General features: G+C 40.7%; 1 long non-coding RNA gene across 1 annotated transcript in view; it reads right to left on the bottom strand.

Moving 5' to 3' along the window:
• Positions 1-11,535: 11,535 nt before the first annotated feature.
• Positions 11,536-14,913, bottom strand: part of LOC125485060 — a 12,029-nt gene continuing 8,651 nt past the window's right edge. Inside the window, exons 2-3 of the long non-coding RNA XR_007263822.1 lie at positions 13,506-13,620; positions 11,536-11,779 (exon numbers count right to left, since the gene is read on the bottom strand). This is a non-coding gene — a long non-coding RNA (uncharacterized LOC125485060). The remainder of the gene's footprint in view (positions 11,780-13,505; positions 13,621-14,913) is intronic.

The raw sequence follows: 14,913 nt of genomic DNA, 5'->3' as shown, positions 1-14,913 counted from the left end.
TTCATTGGGAGTTAGGTAAATGAGGGAGAAGATGATCAGTCCCTATTCTTCCATTGATCAGTACTTCTGCGTTTTAATATCCAAGTAAGGTCTTAGGGACTTTGAGGCATAAAGGGGAAGAGGAAAGTGAAGAGGGAGGACACTGAGACTAAGCAAGATATAAAAATCAAAGCCAAGACTCCAGGCCTACACCTGAGAATCCAGAGAGAGAGAGAGAGTTGAGCCAGAGGCTGAGGAGAATCAGGGATCAGAACATGTGAAAACAAACAGAGTGACATCACAGGAAAAGCTATAAGTTTGGTTGCCAGGGAATTGCAGTTGAATGCTTATTCTAAGCTGCTTTCAGAGTAGAGATAAATTCGGAAATATTTTACAGAGTAAAAACTGAAGATCAATAGAGAATTTAAAAATAAAAAACTAATTGTTAAAAACTAATTAAATAATTTAGAGATGCAGGGCCAGCCGTTGTGTTTTACTTGCATGGTGTGGGAGCTAATGGACCCCTTTGCCATTCATAGTGACCTTATCTGTAGCAAGTGTTGGTTGCTTGAGAAACTCTAACTCAGAGCTGACGAGCTGGAGTTGGAGCTTTGAACACTGCAACACACCAGGGACGGGGAGAGTTATCTGGATGCTGTGTTTCAGGAGGCAGTCACACCCTGTAGATTAAGTACTTTGGCCAGTGATCATGGGCAGGACGGTGAGACTACAGGAGAGACAGGTAGAGGGTTCCTGAATTTAGCATTAGAGGATCCTCAGCTCTTGACCTTGTCCAATAGGGATGAGGTACTTGCTCCCTGAGTGAATAAGGAAAAGGACTGGAGGGAGGATGGGCAAAATGACCACTGCACTGTGGGGCAGGAGGCCGGTCAAGCAAGCAGAGCCAAAGGAATTAGTGATAGGGCATTCTATAATGAGGGAGATAGATAGCAAGGTTTTGCGCTGGACCGAGAATCCCACATGGCGTGTTGCCTGCCTGGTGCTACTGTAAGGGACATCTTGAACCAGTTTGAAAGGATACTGGAGTGGGAGAGGGAGGATCCAATTGTTTTTGTCCATGTTGCGACCAACAACATTGGCAAGAGCAGGCAAGAGGTCCTGTTTGGGGAATACCAGGAATTAGGAACAAGATTAAACTTTAAAACCTCAAGGGTTATAATCTTTGGATTATTATTACCTGAGCCACATGCAAATTGGTAAAGAGATAAGAATATTAGGGAGGTAAATTCATTGCCAAATGAGTATGTGGGAAAGAGGGGTTCCATTTTGTGGGGGTCTGGCATCTGTGTTGGGACAGGAAAGAACTGTACCATTGGGATGGTCTCCACCTGAGTCGATTTGGGACAAATGTCCTCGTGGAAAGTCTAAATAAGTTGGTCACAAGGACTTAAAACTAGTAAATGGAGGGAGAGCAACGCCTCTTCTTTCTCAGGCAGCTTAGGAAATTTGGCAGGTCCATAAGGACCCTCACCAAATTTTACAGATGCACCATAGAAACCATTCTATTTGGGTGCGTAACGGCCTGGTACAGCAGCTGCTCTGCTCAGGTCTATAAAAAACTACAGAAAGTTGTGCGCACAGTCCAGACCATCACGGAAGCCGACCTCCCATCCACGGACTCCATTTACATGGCTCATTGCCACAGAAAGGCTGCCAACATCATCAAAGACCCATCACATTCCAGTAATGATCTCTTCCAACTTCTTCTATCAGGCAGAAGATACTGAAGCTTGAACACATGCACCAACAGGTTCAAGAACAGCTTCCTCCCTACCATTATTAGACTGAAGAATGGACCTCTCTAACTTTAAATAATGTTGATCTTGTTAATGTTGATCTTGCATTGCACGTCTCCTGTGTAGCCATAATTTTGTATGCCTCACTCTGTCCAAGCACACTGTGATCTGCCTGTACTGCTCAGAAAACAAAGCTTTTCACTGTACTTAAGTATTGGTGACCACAATAAATCAAATAATTGAGGGCTTGGAAGAAGTCAATACAGTTTCAAAACAAGTTACAGCTCAGAAAGTACATAAACAGTCAGGAATCCTACTTCAGCAATGCCCAGAAATGGTAAAACTATAAGAAGTGTATTGATGAAACCAAGGCGAGACATAATGAATAGGTAAATAAAGCATTAGTGTTGAGGAACAGGTTACAGTGCATGGCCCAAATAAGAGTTCCAAATAGAAGTCCACGGAGTATAAGAAATTAAAAAAAAGAAGTCTAATGGAATGCTGTCCTTTATATCTAGAGGACTGGAGTGTGAGGATGCAGGAGTTATACTGCAGTTATACAAAATCCTGGTTTAGATCCCTCTTGGATTACTGTGAGCAGATTTGAGCGGCACACCTTAGGAAGAACATCTTGGCCTTGAAAGGATTGCAACATAGGTTTGCAAGAATAATACCTGGGCCCCATGGGTTAAGTTGTGAGAAGTGATTATACAAATTAGACTTATTTTCCCCAGAGTTTAGAAGGTTAAGGGATGATCTGATTGAAGTCTGCAAGATATTATCAGGAAAAGACAGGCTAGGTAAGGAAACACTGTTTTCACTGGTTGGGGATTCTGGAACTTGGGTCATAGTCTGAGAATTAGGTCCAGGCTCTTCAGGAGAGATGTTAGGAAGCACCTCTACAGACAAAGGGTAGGACAGAACAAAAACAAAGTTGCTGGAAAGGCTCAGCAGGTCTGGCAGCATCAGTGAAGGGAAAAAAACAGAGTTAACGTTTCGGGTCCAGTGGCCCTTCCTCAGAGCTGAGGAGCCCCAGTTCTGAGGAATGGTCACCGGACCCGAAAAGTTAACTCTGTTTTTTCCTTCACAGATGCTGCCAGACCTCCTGAGCTGTTCCAGCAACTTTGTTGTTGTTCCTGATTTACAGCATCCGCAGTTATTTCGGTTATTATTAAAGGGTGGGAGAGGTTTGGAACACTTTTCCACAAATGGCAGTGAACGCTGGATCAGTTTTTAATTTTAAATCTGAGATAAATAAATTTTTATTAAGCAAAGGCATTAAGGGATATGAGCCAAAGGGAGGGATGTGGAGTTAGGCCACAGATCATGATGGCTCAATGGTTAGCACTGTTTTTTCACAGCGCCAGGGACCTAGGTTTGATTCCAACCTTGGGTGACTGTTTGTGTAGAGTTAGCACATTGTCTACGTGGATTTCTGGTGTGTGCTTGTGTTTCCTGTGACAGTCCAAAGACATGCAGGTTAAGTGGATTGGTCATGCTAAATTGTCCAAAGTGACTAGGGATGTGTAGTCTAGGTGGCTTAATTATGGTAAATGTGGGGATAGAGAAAGGAGCTTGGTCTAGGTGGAATGCTCTTCAAAGGATTGGTGCAGACACGATGGGCCAAATGGCCTCTTTCTGAACTGTAGGGAATCTATGATTCCTGCTGAATGGTGGAAAGGCTCAAGGAGCTGAATGGCCTACTCCAGTTCCTATGTTACAAATGTAATAACATCTCAGTAAGTTGCTTAGAAACCATTTAGGATAACAAAGTGTAAAATCTATAGCATATATTTTCCCTGCAGATAATGTGCGACAACACCCTGAGTAATTCCTGTAGTGGTGTCCCAGGAGTTAGACAATTAACCTCCAGCACTCTCTTTATTTCTGTTAGGCGTGACTCCAACCATTAGAGATATTTCCCTGATTCCTAGACAACAAGGTGCAGGGCTGGATGAACACAGCAGGCCAAGCAGCATCATAGGAGCAGAGAGGCTACCAAGCAGCATCATAGGAGCTGCTTGGCCTGCTGTGTTCATCCAGCCCTGCACCTTGTTGTCTCGGATTCTCCAGCATCTGCAGTTCCTACTATCTGTGATTCAATTTCCCTGATTCCTGTTTGGATAGTGTCATTGATGCCACACTCAATGGTTGAAAATAAATTAAATTATATAATGCTAGACATGACAATGGTATCTTCCAAAGATTGTCAAAGCTATTAACATGATCTTTTAAACATGTTTTTACTGTTTGTAACACAGAATACCCACCGGTCAATTTGTACCTCAGCTCACCAAGGAATGCATAATCACAAGAAAGCAAAATGCTGCAGTTGCTGCCAATATGAAATAAAGACACAAAATGCTGAAAATACTTAGCAGGTCAGGTAGTGTCTATGGGAGGAATCAGTGTAAATGGAATGGAGTTTTTCACATTTTTAAGATCTCTAAAGTTATTAAAAATGGCACAGAAAGCTAGGATCAAGGTATGGGTGGAGCACCCAGTTCTGAGCTTCCTTTTCTCATTCACAGCAACCCCGATTTTCACTGGTGTGGGGTTAGAGAGTAGGAACGGAGCTCACCCATCTGAACTCTGAACCTGGCCAACTCCATTGTAGGCATCTCCTCACCCTCACAGCTCACACTTTCCAAAACTGGCATAGACTCAGGCCAGCAACTCTCTGGCTCATGGTTCATGGCCCTTTCAGGACTTAGGAACTATTCTCTGAGTTTGGGGTCCTTTTTAAACATAATCGTGCTATGTTGGGAAATTTCCCAATATGAGCTACCTGTCTTGGTTTGGAAAATCCAGTCTGAGCAGGCAATTCCTCTCCCATTGAAACTCCATGTGGAATACAGACTGCAGTGACTAAGACAAATGAGAAATTCAAAACAGGGAACAACAACATATGGGTTTTATGAGATAAAAAAGTGTCTAAAAGTGCCTTGAAATAAATAGATTAAATCTCCAATTCCTGCGCCCGCACTGACGGTAAGAGAATTTGTGCTCGGTTTTTGTCGGATATGATTTTAATGTGAATAAAATCTGTTCATCTGTGTCTGAAGACAAATCTCAATCCTTACAGTGATTTATTTTTGCTGGGTGCCCTGTACCTTATTTTATTGCCAGATCAACACAATTTCACAGCTCTGTTGCAGCCTGTGAACTGAGACTCTTGTTGCCCTCTGACATCTGTTAACAATTATTTAATTGCTCGCTGTAAGTGCAATGCTCAACAAAAATATGAAACATAGAGTAACCCTCTCCCTGACTGTGCAATATGGACAACAACAGTCCGAACGCTGAACTGAATCCAAAAACAAACTGAGATTAATATATGAGTCTCATATTCCTAAGCTTCTGCATACTCTGGAAAGCAAAGCTCTTATAATCCTTGAACTCTCTCTCCAACATAAAGTTACATCCCCTCAGCATGCTGTGATGAAACTGTGAGATTTATATATAAATGTATACTTTCATATTATTTACTGCAAGTTTGAGTTCTTGCAATTCTCTGTTAAACATGTTGGCTTGTCTGGAACAATAACGATTATTGCTGGAGAAACTCAGCAGGTCTGGCACTATCTCTGGAGAGAAGGTTTAATTTGGATAAATGCGAGATATTGCATTTTGATAAAACAATCAAGGGTAGGACTTATACAATTAAAAGTAGAACCTTAGATAGGGGGGGCTCAGGTCCAAAATTCTTTGAAGTTTGCATTACGTACAGACAGGGTGGTTAAGGAGGTGTTTGGCATGTTTGACTTCATTACTCAGACCTTTGAATATATAGTTAGGATATTATGTTGAGGTTGTACAGGACATTGGTGAGGCCTCTTCTGTAGTACTGTGTGCAGTTCTGATTGCCCTGTTACAGCAGGGAAATTATTAAGTGGGGGAGGATTCAGAAGAGATTTACTAGGATGTTGCCTGGAGTGGAGGGTTTGAGTTATGGGGAGAGGTTGGGTAGGCTGGGACTTTTTGCACTGGAGCGTAGGAGATTGAGGGGTGACCTTAAAAAGGTTTATAAAATCATGAGGGATATAGACAAGGTGAATGGCAGGTGTCTTTTCCCTAGGGTGGAAGATTTCCAGACTAGGGGGCATATTTTTAAGATGCGAGGAGAAAGATTTAAAAAAGACATGAGGGGGAATTTTTTTTATATGCGGAGAGTGTTCGTGTGTGGAATGAACTTCCAGAGGAAGTGATGGATGCAGGTACAGTTACAATGTTTAAAAGGCATTTAGATAAGTACATGAATAAGAAATGTTTGGAGGGATATAGGACAAGTGTAGGCAGGTGGGATTAGTTTATTTTGGGATGGTTGGCATGGGCTGGTTGAGCTGAAGGGTGTTTCCAAGCTGTATGAGTCTATGGCTCTATAACATTGACTTGTCTGTATGTTCGGAGTTAACAATTAGCTTTTAAAAGGTACAATACCCATAATTCTAAATCGGAGGATGTTACCCATTATTCATTGAATGGCCCAGTGGATTTAAGGGGGAAAACTTACCAAATTCTGACATTCGTTTTTCAATCTACGCTGAAAAGTTGTTAAAGAGACAACTGCATCATGGATAGTATAATGCTGAAAGGAAGCTAAGTCAGGAGCAGAATAATAATGATTAATTATGATTATCTACACTTCCAACAGATGAACAGATGAATCAAAATTTTATTTCCTAAAAGACCTTCAATATATTTTAAAAAAAGTTCTGAGGAAGGGTCACCGGACCCAAAACTTTAACACTGTTTTTTCCTACATAGATGCTGCCAGACCTTCTGAGCTTTTCCAGCAACTTTGTTTTTGTTCCTAATTTACAGCATCCGCAGTTTTTTCAGTGTTTAAAAAAAGATAATAGATGCACTTACAATTGTTATGATATTTGTAAGCTATATCAGGGTGTACTGATTCTATTACAAAGTTATTGTTTCTGTTCGATCTATAATCAGTGCTCGGGTTATTTCTACTTAGAACATAGAACATTTGGAAAGTCAAAATGCTATCCATTAGATTCAGCGTTCTTTTATGAAGGGCAAATCATGTTTGACTAATTTGCTAGAGTTCTTCGAATGATGTAACAAGCAAAGTGGATAATGGGAACCCTGTAGTTGTAATATATCTGGGCTTCCAGAAGGCATTTGATAAGGTGCTGCACAAAAGGTTAATTCACAAAGCTGGATCATATGGGATTAGAGGTAATTTATTAGCTTGGATAAGTGACTGGCTGATGGATAGAAGACAGAGAGCCAGGATAAATGGGTTATTTTTCTGAATGGCAAAAGGAAACTAGTGGGTGTGCCATAGGGTTCAGTCTTTAGACACCAGCTATTTACAATCTATATTAATGACTTGGATATAGGGATAGCCAAATTTGCAGATGAAATAAATGTAGGTGGGATGGTAAATTGCAATGGGGAAATAAGAACCTTAAAAATGGATATAGATAGGTTAGAAGGATGGGCCAAAATGCGACAGATGGAATTCAACATGGATAAGTCTGAGGTCATGCATTTTGGTCGGAAAAACGAGAAGGTGATCTATTATCTAAATGGGGAGAGACTTTGGGGTATTCCAGTGCTGAGGGATCTGGGTGCCCTTGTTCATTAATCACAGAAAACTAGCACGCAGGCACAGCAGATAATAAAGGAAGCGAGTGGATTGTTGGCTTTTATAGCTAAAGGAATAGAATATAAAGGTAAGAAAGTATTATTGCAACTATACAAGGCACTGGTGAGACCGCACCTGGAGTACTATGCACAATTTTGGTCCCCTCATTTGAGGAAAGATGTAGTGATATTGGAAGCAGTACTGAGGGAGTTCACTAGACTGATCCCAAGGATGAGGGATTTGTTGTATGAAGACAGATTGAACATTTAGGCCTATACTCTCTGGAATTTAGAAGAATGAGGGGAGATCAAATTGAGGTATTCAAGATGATAAAAGTTATAGATAAAATAGACGTGGAGCGGATGTTCCCTCTTGTGGGGCATTCGAGGATGAGAGGTCATAGTCTTAGGACAAGGGGTAGCAAATTTAAAAAAGTGTTGAGGAGAAACTACTTCTCCCAAAGGGTTGTGAATCTGTGGAATTCGCTACCCCAAAGTGCAGTGGATGCAGGGACAGTGAGTAAATTTAACAAGGAGTTAGACAGGTTTTTAATTGGTAATGGGTTGAAGTATTATGGGGAGAAGGCAGGAACATGGGGCTGAGGAGCATATCAACCATGTTCGAAAGATGGAGCAGAATTGGATGAGCAGAATGGCCTAATTCTGCCCCTACATCGAATGAACTTATGAACATAGAACAGTCCAGCACAGGAACAGGCCCTTTGGCCCATGATGTTGTGCCAAACATGACGGCAAATTAAACTAATCATTTCTGCCTGCCCTTGGTCCATATCCCTCCATTCCTTGCATTAAGTGTAAGGAAGAGAAAGATTTTTTACTCAGCGATGGGTTGAAGAGTTATGTAGAGCAGGCAGGAAAATGGAGTTGAGGCCAAGGTGATGTCAGCCATGATCGTATTAAACTGATAGAACAGGCTCAAGGGGCCGAATGCCCTACTCCTGCTCTAAGGTTCTTCTTTTCTCTTCTGCATCCGATGAATGGAACTATGGCATTTGGCCTTCAAGAGGTTGCTAAATGCATTTGACAACTGTACTCAACAAAGTTAATCTATAATTTAAAAGTTAAACACTATTCAAGTTCAAGCCATGTCTTTTAAAACATTGCATAATGGAAAATTCATTTGTTAGAACCAGAAAGCTCAACATAGCAATGAAGAAAAATGTAAACTTTTCACCAGTTTTTATGAGATGTGAACATTGCAGAAGGGACCAGCATTTATTGACCATCCATGACTGCCCTTGAGAAGGTTATTGAACCATTGTAGTCCATGTGCTGTTAGGAAGGAAGTTCCAGGATTTTGACCCGACAACTATTTTAACCATTAATAAATCATTGCCTCACTCACCAGCTAACCCACAGTACCATCCTTAGAACTCCAGCCTGCTCTGTTTGCAAATTAGCTCACTGACTTGCTACAGTTATAATTTAGCTCTTAACTTTTACAGATTTTAAACAAAATTGATAACTCTCTTGATAAAATATGTTGTTGAAATAAAGTGAATAGATGAGAATGAGAGCAATACTTAAAGAATTCATAATCTGATATTCAAATGCATTTTTTAAATTTCAATCAGGCATACCCACTTGTGGAATACATTACACAGTATTATTAGAGATGGATTTTTTACAGCATAGAAAGAGGTCCTTAGACCCAATGAACCTGTGTTGGACATCAAACATCCATCGATTCTAATCCTTGGCCATAGATTTCTATGCTGTGGCATTTCAAGTGTTTATCTAAATGTTTTTTACATGTCTTGAGGCTTCCATCTCTACCATCCTTGTAAGCAGTGAGTTCTAGATATCCACTACCAATTGAATGAAGACAACTTTCTTCAAATCCCATCTATACTCCTACTCCTTACCTTGATATTGTCCCTTCTACGAAGAGGACAATTTTTCCCTATTTACTCTAACAATGCCATTCATAACTTTGTACACCTCAATCAGGTCCCCTCTTCACCTTCTCTGTTTGAAGAAAAACAACCCCAGCCCATTCACTCTCTCTTCTTATCTGAATCACTCCAGTCCAGGAAACATAATGGTAATTGTCCTCTGCACCTCTCAAATGCAATCATATCCCTCCTATAGTGTGGTGACTGGAAGTGCACATAGTACTCCAGCTGCAGCCTAACAAACATTATATACAATTCTACCTCTTACTCTTGTATTTAATGTCTTGACTATAAAAGGGAAGTATCCCATACATCTTCTTAATCAGAAATAAAAACAGAAATTGCTGGAAAAGCTTAGCAGGCCTGGCAGCATCTGTGGGGAGAAATCAGAGTTAACGTTTCGGGTCGCATGACCCTTCCTCAGAACTTCTTAATCACCTTATCTACATGGCCTGCTGCTTTCATGGATATGCATGCCCCTGATCCTTTATATCTCTTTGGTCCTATCATTCAACTTCACTTCCTTGCCTTGCTTGTTTTCGAAAATGGATCACCTCACTCTTCCTGATTAAATTCCCATTTGAAAAAGTTCAGCCCATCTGACCAGCCTATCTGTATCATCCTATACCCTGAGACTCCTTGCTACTTATGACATCACCAATTTTTGTGCCATCTGTGAACTTACTGATCATACCTCTTACATTTGAGTCTAAATTAGTAAAAAGTATTCCTTATTAAAAAGGACCCAGCCCCGAACCTTGTGGTACATAAGTGGACACATCCTTCCTGTCACAAAAACGTCCTATGATATTCAGCCTCTTCTTCCTGTCCCTAAGTCAATTTTGGATCCAGCTTGCCAAATTGGCCTGGCTCCTATAGGCACTTAGCTTCTTAAGCAAACTGCCATGTGACATCTTGTTGAAAGCCTGAGACCCATGCATACAAATCAACTGCACAGCCCTCACCTACACAGCTAGTGGCCCTCCTCGAAAAATTGTTAGATTTGTTAGATACTATCCTGCTCTAAGGAAGCCATGCTGACTTTTTTTGGATTAATCCTGTTTCTCAGATATCTTTCCAATAGTTTCCCTACTACTCAGACTCACTGGCCTGTAACTTACTGGTTTATCCCAACTGCCATTTTTGAATACGGTACTGCAATAGCACCCTTCCTCCCGCCAGACAGGTGTGAAAAGTTAATATCAAAGTCCATGCAATCTTCTCCTTTACATCCCACAGCAGCCTGGGATATATATCAGCAGGACTGGCAATTTTGTCCACTTTGAATAATGTAAATAACTTTTTGAAACCTCAGCTTTGTCTCAGTTCTACATACAGATTTTTACTTTGGCTTCTCTTCCTCTGGTTATTCTTTTGCCCCTATTATAATTGTAAACCACCTTATAAATTTTCATCAATGTTCCTTGCCAGTGTTTCTTTTCATGTCTCCACTCTTCACTCTCTTAATTCCTTTTTAAAGTAACCCCTTGTAGTGATTGGAACCAGTTGTTCTTATTGACTATGAGATCCTTGACTGGGGAGCCCTGGCTGACCAATGTAAAGAGGTGATTTAAAATCTGCTGAGTTCAAGGCACTGACTCCAAGATGGCTGGCCATAGCCAGTGTACTGTGCACATGTAAACTAAGGGTGACTCATGACAGAATACCAGCCTCTGTGCAGTTGCCTCACCCCTTTTTTTATATACTCCACTATGGCATCCTCTGTTTTGAGCACTTGGTATCTGCTGTAAACTTTTTTTTTGTCTTATCCAATCTTGTACATACTATTGCAACTAGAATTCTCTCGACTTATATCTCCTAACCTTCACTTTTACAGGAGCATGTTGGCCCTACACTCTCACTTTTAACCTTATTGATGCAAGAAAATAAATTAGGCTAAATGAGTTGTGCTATAGTCAATGCTTGTTATCAAAATTCCAAGATTTCAGGATACAATCTGTGAAAAATAGCACTGAGAATTAAAACTGATTCGGCATTACCAAAGTCTTTACCTTTACACCTAACATTCACACCTACCTAACAAATCTATCACTTCTTCATCACCATCATCACTGCCTTTGTCCTTTGCTCTGGGCATATTCACCACCTCTTCCCCCTTTGTCTCCAACACAAAAATATAATTTTCCAAATTTTTCAATTCTAAAGAAGGGTGACATTTGATTCAAAACACTACCTGTTCCTGTCTCGACAGTTGCTGCCAGACCTGGAGAGTTTCTCTTAAACTTTCTATGTTTAAGTCAGCACTAAGACTCTGCATGAACATTGATATTTAATGACATCAAGTTGAAATCTGGCCTGTCACTTTAAGGCCACTGTTTAATCCAATGTTTTATCCACTCCAGAAAATTAGCTGAAACAGCTGATTCCCGGACAAGATATTTCTTGCATGGTCATTTAAAGAACCAGATAAAAATGGATAATACACTTCCAGCCGCAGGTCAGAAGGTGCTATACCAAACTTAATAATTCTCTGTTGTTTTCTGAAGACTCTCACATCTGTAATCAATTAAGAACAAAGTTAAAAACAATCACTGAATTCATTATTTTATACATACATACAAGTAACATTATTCACAAATAAGAAATTGTAAAATTGATCACCTTTCTTTCTTGCAACTGCTCTTTTATGCAACTTCCAGTCCATATTTCTCTCTGTCCCTCTATTTTTATACTTGGTTGGTCATAATACTTCTGACACATTCATTGTCCGCTTTTTATCTTTCTGCCTTTGACTTATTGCTCCTTCACTCTTTCTATTTCACTCTTCCATCCGGTTGATAAAAGGACACTGAATTGTCTAATGTTAACATTCTAAACCAGATTAACGAAGGCACCACTGATCTCTAAATTATGAATAACTAATAGCAATAATTTAATAATAACATTGAAATTATAAATAAAATGGAATAAATTTAATGATTGAAATAATAGTGTTCAAGTTTGTCATTTTTAGGCTAAGTGTTATTTTTAGGGAGCATCATGGTGGATGCACAGTCTTGGCTCACAGCAAGCTTTTCTCATGCTGTCGTCTATTTCTCATCTTATTAGTAATGTAACCGCTCTCTTTGGCACCCTTCACATGGGTCATGTGACAGATGAAGCAAATTCCTGCCATTGACCAGATCTTCCAGCTCACTGAGATGAGGAGAAACTTCTTCACCTGCTCCACAGAAAGCAGTGAAGGCCAAAAAATGCAGGTGCCACAGTGGTTCAGTGGCAAGCACTGTTGCCTCGCAGCATCAGGGACCTGGGTTCCATGCCAGCCTTGGGGGCAACTGTCTGTGTGGAATTTATACGTGCTCCTTGTGTCTGCATAGGATTTCTCCCGGTGCTTCGGTTTCCTCTCACAGTCCACAGCTGTGCAAGTTCGGTTGATTACCTATGCTAAATTGTTCACAGTATCCAGGGATATGCAGACAAGGTGGATTAGCCACGGGAACTGCAGAATTATAGGAATAGGATGGAATGCTATTTGGAGACCTTTATCTGCACTTGTAGGGGTTCTATGATTCACTGTACGATTCGAGTGGGTATAGCACTTGGGATTAAAGGACATGGGGAGCAAGCAGCAACAGGCAGTTGACTTGTTTATCAGTCATGAGTATATTGAATGGTGAAGCAGACTCAAAGGGCCAAATGGCCTACTTCTGCTCCAATTTTCTACACACCAAGCTGTTGTCACCATATTTAAAGCCAAATTGCACAAAACCTGGGATGCTACAAGCTAGGAACCAACTCGCAAACAGCCTTGTTAAGAAACATACATCAATAGTCTCAGAGAGGGAAACTGGCTCCTCCTTTAGAGTCCTGGAGGTCCTGGTGGATGGAAAGGAGGGTCATTGTAAGGTGGTGAGCCACTAAAGGAGGTAAAAGCTGGGTCTGTATCCTGTGGAGTTTAGAAGGGTCAGACGTGACTTAATTGAAGCATATAAGATCCTGAGGAGACTTGATGTGGAAAGAGTGTCTCTCCTTGAAGGAGAATCTAGAACTACGAGTTATTGTTCAAAAATAAAACTCACATATTTAAAAGAGAGATGAAGAAACATTACTTCAGAGTGCTGTGAATCTTTGGAATTCCCTTCATCAAAAGGCAGTGAACACAGAATCCTTAAATACTTTTTAAAACAGGTAGATAGATTCTTGATGAGCAAGGGGATGAAACATTATCAGGACATGCAGGAATGTAGAGTTGAGGGTAAAATCAGTTCAGCCATGATCTTACTGAATAGCAGAGCAGACTTGAAGGGATGAGTGGCCTGCTCTTCTTCCTTGTTCGTATGTTTCAATGTTCAACCACAGTCAGCCTGGACGCAGGTAACAATCCAGGTCAGTATTGTCTGTAGAATCAGATAGAACGCATAGCAGTACAGGATGAAAATTAATAATCTTCTGCACTCTGCAAGGGTAGGTATCACCATCTTGTCTCTGCTATCTCACATTCATAAGGACACTGCTCACTCTGACTCTTCCACTGCACACAAATATCACTAATACTCATGGACTATCACCATCAATATTGCGTGCAGCATCTCCACTCAGTGAGTCTCACCCACCTCATCCTCCAGAATTACTAACACTTCTTGCCCTCTGGCTAAAAGGGTAATGAAGCCACAGAGGATGGCAGACTCCTCGTAATTGCAAAGTGAGTGAGCATGAAGAAATGAAACTAAGTGCCACAAGATGCAAGATGTTAGTCTTGCTTCAAAGGCAATGGACTATAAAATCAGGCAGATCTTGCTAAGACTATACGAGGCACTAATTAGACCACAAATGGAATAATGTGGGTAGTTTGGCCCCCTTACCTAAGGAAAGATATACCAGAATTGGAGACAGTCCTGAATAAGTTCACGGAATTGGTTCTGGGTATGGGGGATTTTCTTATTTTCTTATGAGAAGATAGAGCTTGTACTCGTTGAAGTTGAGTGGATTGAGATGCAATATTAATGAAATATGTGAGATTCTGAGACCTTCGATAGGGTGATATGGAGAGGCTGTTTCTCTTTGTGTGGGAGTCTAGGACCAGAGGACATAATTTCAGATTAAGAGGCCACCCATTTAAGATAGAGATGAAGAATTTTTTTTTTCAGCAGATAGCCAGTTTATGAAATTCTTCATTGCAGAAGGTTGTGGAAGCTGGTATGTTTACTACATTCTATAATACTACATACAAAGTTGAGACAAACAGATTTTTTATCCTTGTGGCAATCGAGAGTTATGGCAAAAAGGCAGGAAAGTGGAGTTCAGGAGTACTAAATCTGCCATGATCTCATTGAATGGTAGAGCAGACTTGATGGGCCAATTGGCCAACACCTACATCATGTGATCTTGGTTTAATGGCTATTAACTGTGCCACCACTGACAAGTCACAAGGTAGGTCTGTTCCTATTGACAAAGAACCAGAGGTGGGTGGAAAAAGACCAAAAAGCAATGTGAGAGGAACGTTTTTTTTTAATACAGCCACTGGTTTGGATTTTGATTGCAGTGCCTGAGCGGGAGAGGGGATTGTTGATTCAATCATGGATCACAAAAGAAACTGGATCTGAATGTGAATTGCAACCACCTGGAGAGCTAGCGAAAAACTAGCTGAGATAGTAGGAACTGCAGATGCTGGAGAATCCGAGACAACAAGG

Source organism: Rhincodon typus, chromosome 15, assembly GCF_021869965.1.
Source record: "Rhincodon typus isolate 14 chromosome 15, sRhiTyp1.1, whole genome shotgun sequence".
NCBI lineage: Eukaryota > Metazoa > Chordata > Chondrichthyes > Orectolobiformes > Rhincodontidae > Rhincodon > Rhincodon typus.
The sequence above is the reverse complement of the archived record's forward strand: the minus strand, read 5'-3'. Positions and strand labels throughout refer to the sequence as shown.